The following is an 8,979-nucleotide window of genomic DNA, read 5'->3' on the forward strand; positions in this document are numbered from 1 at the left end:
TATATATACATACATACACACCTTACTGTTAAAGTGTACAGGTGAAACTTACTGGATTTTGCTAATCAAAGTCACCATTAAAAATTAATTAATTAATTAATTTTAAAAATAAAATAAAATAAAAGCCACATACTCTCCCCTCCACCACTGCAACTGGTAATATGCCAGGTGGTGGGCGTTCCATCCATTTGGGTCTTAGAGTGAGGAAAACGTGGAGTGGAGCCCTCTTTGGAAATGTAACATGAGTAGGAAATAGATCATTATTTTAAGATACTGAAATGTTTTAGGTCTGTACATTATTGCAGCGTAATTTATATTATTCTGACTGTTGCATTGACCAAATAGTTTTTAGAAGCATCTTTCCTTCTTTCTATTTTCAAATATATAAAGTAATGTCAAGTATCTTTTTCTCTTCAAGTTCATATTTTATTGGAGTGTGATCAGAGAATATATCCCATATGTTACTGAGTCTTTGGTATTTGATAAGATTTCCTTTGTGGTCTAGCAAGAAATCAATTTTTGGCTTACATATACGTAGACTAGATTAAGCTAGTTGATTGGGTTGTTCAAACCTTCAATAACTATACTAATTTTTAACTTTTTAGTCTATTAATTACTGAGATTTTTAAAAACCTACGACATATAGATTTTCAAATGTCTCTTTATAAATCAATTGATTTCTGCTTTAAACATATTTGAGGCCATGTTATTAAATACAGTTGACCTTTGAACAATGCAGGGAGCTAGGGGCAATGACTCAATGCAGTTGAAAATCCATTTATAACTTTTGACTCCCCAAAACATACCTACTACAGTTGTCTCTCGGAATCTATAGAGGATTGGTTCCAGGATCTCCGGAAGATGCCCAAATCCACAGATACTCAAGTCTCCTATATAAAGTGGCATAGATCAATGCATATATTTGGTAAAGGGTAGATTTTTTTCTAGATATGCTTTAGTGAAGACATAACCGCTTGATAGTTCCAGGTTTATAAAGGGGTCTCAGTTCCAACTGTTCACCTTAGGCAGGCCCGTGGCCTCATCTCCCATCCCCATATTTAGCTACAGCATCAACTTATTCTTTCTCCTTTGGTTTTCATAGTTTCTCCACCTCATTCCCTTTATTCCCCCATGGGGAGTGCATTTGTTGCAATTAGTAAAAGGAGCTTTCTAGTAAGAGGGCTTCAGGTTATTTAATATCAGCAGGACTGAAAGTTTTCTAAATTGTACTTTATAACCGCATCTCACTAATGCTTTTGCCTTTCTGAGCAAAGAGATCAAAAAGCTGAAAGCAGGATTTGCGATAGGATGGAGAAAAGGGTAGTGTGTTCCTTTTCTTTGGAGGATATCTTAATTCTACCACCTCCGAAGGGGAGGATGAAAATCACCATCGTACCCTGATTTTTTATATTCTTTTTGCTTTATTTTTTTCTTCTCTCTCTATTTTTTCCCTGGAGGCAAAAATCAGGGACAGGAGATTCAGGGAGCTTAAGAGGGTAATCAGTGAAAGAACACTGCTAATGATAATAATGGCATTAATAATGAGTCTACATTTATTGACAGTTAAATAAGCCAGCACCTGAGCAAAAGCTTTACAAGTGTTCTCTCTTTGAAATCTGAAAAATCTATGAGGCGCTGGATGTTAAAATGCTAAGCAATTTGCTCAGGGACACACACCTAGGAAGTGGTAAAGATCCCAACATTAGTCATCCAAAGCCAGAGCCCTCAATAGCCGGCACTCCCCCTCAAACATTCCTGGTTGGATGTTTAAATTCCTATTTTTTACTTAATACTCACTTTATGTCTTCCCCCTCTCCACATACATACACGTTATCTATTTAGCTTTTTCATGTAGATGGCAAAGTGATATAATGTAAATATATAGATTTCTGGAGGATTACTCCTGATTGTGCTTCAAGACAGAGCTGAGGTGACACCTTCTCCATGAGGCTTTCATGGATGCCTACAGGCTAATTAGGTGAACCTCTCAGGGTTTCTGTAAGCACACTGAACCACAATAATTTCATTCTATGAGTCTCTCCTGCTGGTCTATGAATTTCTCAAGAGTAGAGACAATTTCTTCTTCCTTTTCGTATATCAAGCACAGAAGTGACACTTGGTAAATATCTGATAAATAAATGAATGGATGAATGAATGAATGAAAATTGTCCTTCATGGAGATCAGGGCCTCACCTAAACATATTTCCAAGGATGGAGATGTTTATTATTCTTATAAAATAGTAATTCATTCTACCTTTATTCTGAAAATACGCAACCACCTCTCTGGAGATGCATATTTTTCTGATTTATGTGTAAGTCTGTTTCAAAATTACTAAGGTGTCACAGGAAAAATATGGCTGCACCTAAGGTCCTATAGCCTTACTCAGCTCAGCGTTTTCCTGGGCCTAGGGAGATTTGTTGCCTCGTGGCTTCAGTATAACTACGTGTCTTCCATCCAGTTATAAGGAACATTCTGTTTTGCCTTGTGCCCAAGCATTGCTCTCCCCTGTTGTGACAGTATGACAACCAGATGTTGCTGCCTCTGTGGGTGGCCTCTCTGGGAAACCCTGTGAAATTTTTGCAAAATGATGCATTTATCCTGAAAACAGCATTTTGATGTCTTTTTATTCTTTGTCCCAAAAGGAGACTTTTATGGGGATGTCCTTTTAAAAAAATATAACAAATCCAGGCACAGGTATAAACCCACCTGCTAAGGCTAACACTGTAGCAACTTTGTTTCCAGTTCATTAAAGGGGATGAACCATCTTGCTTTCTCAGAAATAACACCAAGATGTCTCAGTCACCTGAATCCTATTAAACCATACCATGCTTCATGCACCAAAGAGTTGCTGGAACTGTTCTTCCCCCTGTCCTTCCCCCCTCCCCCCACCAAAAAAACCCACATATACTCAGGAACACAGTTCTTTTTAAGTAAACCCAGATGGGATGTGTTAGTATCCCTCCTGCCATTCTATAACAAATCTTTGTAATTAAATAACAAATACTTATTATTCTTGTGCATGCAGAAGACAGAAGCTTTTCTCAGCATGGAAAAGTGAGAGAGGTGAGAGTTGAGAGGATAGAGATGAGCAGAGCAGTAGTTTCTTCATACTTAGGTGAAGTAGAAAGGTTATATTCAAGGTGGACACAGCAGGGCTTGTCTGGGGAATCTCACTGATCTTAAGCTTCTGCTCTGTTAGTTGATCAGAGAAAAAGAGGCTCATGGTTAAGAGCACAGACCTCAGACAGACCTTGGTTTGGACCCTATCTCTGCAACGTCTAGCTGTGTGATGCTATACAAATTACCAACCTCTCTGAACTGCAGTTTGCTCATCAGTAAAATGAGAATAAGTATTCCTATATCACAGGGTTGTCATGAACATTAAATGAGAAATCTGCTAAGTCCTAGGTACAGTACTTGGAATATAGTAACTAACTATAATTAATAATCGCATGCAGTAAGAGCTGTTGTTGTTATTGTTTATGGAAAACAGAAGTAGTCTCACATAATGAGGAGATGCATTTTTGTCAAGTGGTACTAAGGGGCCCACAGACCAAAATAAGTTCTCATCCATTATCTTATCATGGTGCCTATTCCTCCCCACTAAAAAGCCACTATCTAAGGGCCATCTGGAGACATGTGTTTGCTGGATTAAGGAATTGCGATGCTGAGGCAGGCAGATAGCAAGAGGTATCTTATATATTGTCAAGGATTTATTAAGAGGACTAAAACCCATTACCAGTCAGTGTCACATTGAATAAAGTCAGATGCTAAGAGAATCAGACAGAAAACAGGTGAGTTTTGATGAAAGAAAAGGGCAAGGAAGAAGTAATGAATGGTCCAAGGCATAGAACGATACTGCAAAGGGAAAACCTTGGAGCTCAGGTCACCCATGGAGCATAAAATAGGAAGGAAGAATGTTTCTGAAAAGGTGCTAGGAGAAGACTGGAATCCAACTTTGTTAGCTTTAAAATTTGGCTTTAGGTGAGAATGAAAGAAAAGACAAATATTTTGAGAATTGGAGCCATTTTTAAGATTCCTATTGAGTAAAGTTGTATAAAAATTCATGAGTAATCATGAATCCTCATCTTGCATTTCATTTTAGGATTAATTCAGGCTGCATACAAGAACAAAATGCAGGAAATCTTAAGCCCCTGCAATGAACTGTGGTAAAATCTTATGAGCAGTGATGGTCCCGGCCCATAAAATTTCTCAAAGTGCACCTCCGGACCTTGCCCCAGGTTTACTCATGTCCGGAGCTGAAAGTTATTCTGTTGCATGAGGAACTGGCATGCAAGTTCTGGGCCTGAACAAGTCGCTTGCCCAACAATATGTACTATGTCCATATCCTGTTCAAGACAAAAAATTGACCCTAGTGAGTAAAACCGAGCTCATATGCAAAAGCCACAGAGAGATAACTCTTAGCCCAATATTAAGAAAGGCATCCTAACAGAGCTGTTCAAAGGATAGACTATAAGGTAGTAAGATATACCCATCACCAAACGTTTCGAGCAAGAGGCTGGCTTATAGAAATTCATACATTAAAGAGGAAATTGGACTCGATGAGTTTAAAGTTCACTTTGTTTTCCAGTACTACAAAATAGAAGGTATGACCTACAGTTAAAATACATTTATAGTTTAACCAAAAAACAGAAATTATGGAAATAGCATATCCAAAGCAACATATAAAATGAGCCAAATTAAAGGTCTAAAAACCCAGTATGGCAATTCCAAAAAGCAGCTCTCCTGAGAATATTCAAGAAAAATCAGAAATTTCTTCACATCCGAAGGAGTTTCATTCTTTGCATAAGCAATAATTAGACTGGGATCCCGGCAGTGAGGGTAGAGACAAGGTACACAGAAGATTCAGAGTCAAAGGAATTAGTACACAAACTTTCATGCATTCCCCACCAGATTTCAACTTAAATATAGTACTTGTCATAATGCTTGCCATAAAAATAATAATAATGACCTCAAACAAATCGTTGCTTTGCCATAAGAAAAATCAGATATGTTTGAATTCTGCCCTGTTTGTGCACACCATGAGTCTATTCCCAATATTCTGCTTTGCTTTGCAATAAATTAGAATTCAAAGTCATGATTTGCCAACTTAATTGCTAATTCAAATGACAGAATCTGTGACCTCATGATTTCCTGTGGGCTTTGAAATCATTACTTATTCATTTGTCATTTCTGATAGTGTCTGAGAATCAGATTAGAAAAGGTATTCTTTGTCCTGCCAACATACATCAGCTGGAAACAGGAAATAGAGATAAAAATTAACTAGGGTCTTTCTACTCAGTATGGCCCAAAGACCAAGCCACATCAGTATCACCAGTTCCTCCCACTTCCAGATCTACTGAATCAGAATCTGCATTGTAAGAAGATTCCAGTGATTTGTATGTACCTTAAAATTTGCGAAATCTTAAACTAGGGAACAATGATTCTGTTGCTCACCTTCTGACCTTCACCACCTGAAAGCTTTCAGAAGAAACAGCAACCTCTGGAAAACAAAAAGCGGAGGATTGTAATCATTATTAGAAACATCAATCAATGCTGGCATTGTTTCACAAAATATCCTATTGTTCACATTTTAAGCCAGGCTTAAAATGGGCTCATAGAGCCACTGGCACGTTTTGACCCAAATCAGCTGATTGGCCTACCTTATTTACTAGACTTCCGGGGGAAAGGAGTGATCAACTAGTGGTCATTGGCAACGCCAACAGGAATCTCCAATTTGAGGTGTAGGGAGGGAGGGAAACTTTATTCAGTACAAACAGCTCAACTGTGACACAGCGTGCTGTGGAACAGCTCAACAATGTTACAGCTCAGTTGGGAAACAGCATGTCTGGAAGGTGGCCCTGGGGCCAGGCCCCTCTCCAGCTAGACGGCTCTGCTCTGCTCCACCTGCTCTGGTCCACTCCGCTCTGCTAAGGCGAGACATTTTAAGTGCTTCATCTTCCATGTTTCATCTCCAGCTGAAAACCAGCAGTGAACAGCCTTGAGTGGAAAGGGAGGTCTCTGAGCCAGAGGGGAGCTGACTTATATAAACAGAAGTCCCCATCCCAGTCCCTGACTGGTCCATCCCCATGCAAATGAGAACACCAAATCCTTGAAGTTTGTTTGGTCCAATAGACACTGTCCTGATTGGTCAGAATAAAGCCACTCTGGTCAGTGAAGAAGCTGATGGGGATATAGCTGCTGCAGCTCAGATTAGGGAAAGCCTCAATCCTGTTGGTTGAACTATTATTCCAGGAACTCCTTTATAAGGGCTGGCTCAGGTGGCAGGAACACAGTGTAGGCAGTTCAGTGCAGGCTTCTCCCTAAAGTGCAGTTTGTGTGAGAGGCCCCTGTTTAAAAATGACTTCTAGGTTCTGTTTTTAAATTTGAGTGGAGTTAGCCATCAGGAGTCCTTCTTGGCAGCTATCTTCTTTCTCAGGGTCCACAGAGCGGAAAGCCTTCAACAAGTGTCTCTACAAGGAAAGGCAGCTGTTTCTCATAAACTGCAATGAATGAGCCTAGCAGGGCTTCATAACTTGCATCCTCTCTGTCAGCAGAGAAGTCCCTTCCTGTTGAGGTGACTTCTGAGCAAGTACTTTTCCATTAGCCGCAGTGAGAGCATGAATGTGGCAACAGAGGGGAGTTTTGTGAGCCTCCAGGTGTGAGAAAAACACAAAACAAAAATAAAGTATTTCCTAGTATACTTCCTCAATTCAAAAAGGCCATTGGTTGCAGGAAATACCATAGATTTAATAAATAGCTTTTCAGGAGGGTTGCTCAACACTTCTTTAAATAAGTCACAGTACAGATGTCAAATTATAATGTACACCTGAAAATTATGTAATTGTATTAACCAATGTTACCCCAATAAACTTAATTTTTTAAGATAAGAATCTAAAAAAAAAAGTCACAGACGTGTCCCCATTTTTGAAAAGTAAAATTGAGGAGGGCAGGAAAAAACCTCAGAATCAAGAAAATGTGGCAGATTTGCTTGACAATTTCATTGGCCAGTTTTGCTAACGGATATTAGCAATGAAGTCATTACATGGGTCCATGCAAGTGTATGGGAAAAAATGATTTTTACTGTTTTCTGTAGGCATCTGTTTTGCTTCAGGACTGAAAGACAACCTGAAGGCCTACAAAGATGAGAAATAACAAGATTTCACCTTCTTCAAATAAATTTGGATGGAAAATCTGATAAATCTAAGAGCTTTGTGCTTCTACAAAACTTTGCCTTTCATGATCTGGGGCCTGATTCTGGTCACCTAAAGATCATCTGACCATGGGCATATATGTGTGGGGTAGAGAGGATGATAGTGGTCAGAAACAGAGAGAGAAACCATGGTCCTAAAAGAGGACAAAAATTGTCCTCCAAACACATAGTGTCAGTGAAATTCTGCCTCCCTAACTGCCAAGTCGGGGTCTTTCACTCTCTCGTACCTCCTTTACACCAGTTTGAGCCTTCCGGTGTAATAGTCAAGCTCTTTTAAACGAGTAAGATTCCTCTCACTCTAGCCCTAACATGAGAAAAGCACAGCAGTTGAGAACTACAGAGAGTGCCTCCAGGAAATCCAGAGTTCTAAGTGCATGCCAAAGCTACACGATGTACTTCCCCATCCTGCTGCGGTACACAGCTCCTGAAGCAATCATTGCCATGTGTCCTAGAATTCACCATGAATCGTTTTTGCTAATAGAAAAGCACTTTCTTTCCAGGCCTTCTGGGAAGTTGTTTTCTACCTTTTTTTTTTTTTTTTTTTTTTTGCTTTTAGAGTGATTCTACATAAATACTAGAATGTTCCATTAACTAAATTTATCATAAAGTCAGAAGGAAGAATCCTATTGGTTAATGAGTGGGGAAACGGGTGTCACAAGGAACTGTGGTCATATTTGCTTTTATAGACCTTACGTAAATTTTAAAAATAAAGAAAAATCCAAGTGGATATTATTTTTAAAGGGCAGAAGTTTTTTCACGAATTCTTTATAGAGTCCTCAAACTTTCAAGGAGAGACATCCCTAGCTTCTCTTTCCCCTGAATCCTAAAGCTCCCTCTAGTGACCAAGATCATAACGCTAGCTACAGGTACAGACAGTAAATATTTTCTAAAGCCTCTTGCTTTTAGATAGCACCTTGAAGTTTCTATAGCATTTTTTTTCACATACATCTGATCATTTGACACAAAAACACTAGGAAGTAAAAAGTACCCTTTCCCCCATTTAATAGATCAGTAAACTGAGTCCCAAATGGGGCCCAGACTTGTACAATGTCACATGGGTGGTCATAAGGAAACTGGAATAGAGGCCAGGCCTTCCATGTGGTTCTGCCTCACTACCTCATGTTCTGTGATAATTATGTAAAGTTATCCATGAATATTCTCATAGAAAGCACTCATTGAAGCACTTTCAAGGGATTTATAGGATTCTTGACTTTGGGGGTTCCTTTGAGAATCCGATGAGGGTTATGGGCCCACACCTACACATTTTTCCATACAACAGCAGGACATCCGTGCGCCACTCTGAAGGGTAGCTACTGACCCTCTAGGACTCTAGAGACCCCAAGTTAGGAAACTGTAAACATCTATCAGATATAATCTTGAGATGTCAAGAATTCAAAGAATATGAACTTTGAAGTTCTTTACTTTCTCTTATGTTTTCCATGCCTATCCTGTTGTTCAGAGTATTTGAAAGAATTGAACAAATTAGTACATATTTGCTAACATTTAAGGAAAAGCCGGTGGATATTGCCATCAAGGACATCTAGCATTCCCGTAGGCATGCCTGGGATTAGTGGCAAACTAGGATGGTTCTAGGAAAGTAGTAATTTAGGAGCATTTTTTCAAATATAAGAACATACCACAGTCTCACCAGCTGGCTCTGTGGAGAGTCTAAAGAAGCAACATAGTAAATAGACAAAGGATTTTTTTCAGTGAACAAAAACCAATACAGCCTCTAAATTCTTAGCTCTTTTCATCCTGGCATTTC

The 8,979-nt window shown here is 39.1% G+C and overlaps 1 long non-coding RNA gene across 1 annotated transcript in view; it reads right to left on the reverse strand.

Annotated features, from left to right (window-relative positions):
* Positions 1-6,674, reverse strand: part of LOC107195409 — a 151,155-nt gene extending 144,481 nt beyond the window's left edge. The window contains exons 1-2 of the long non-coding RNA XR_003045164.1: positions 5,665-6,674; positions 5,459-5,504 (exon numbers count right to left, since the gene is read on the reverse strand). This is a non-coding gene — a long non-coding RNA (uncharacterized LOC107195409). The remainder of the gene's footprint in view (positions 1-5,458; positions 5,505-5,664) is intronic.
* Positions 6,675-8,979: the final 2,305 nt, after the last annotated feature.

Source organism: Pteropus alecto, unplaced genomic scaffold (genome assembly GCF_000325575.1).
Source record: "Pteropus alecto unplaced genomic scaffold, ASM32557v1 scaffold71, whole genome shotgun sequence".
In the NCBI taxonomy this organism is placed as follows: domain Eukaryota; kingdom Metazoa; phylum Chordata; class Mammalia; order Chiroptera; family Pteropodidae; genus Pteropus; species Pteropus alecto.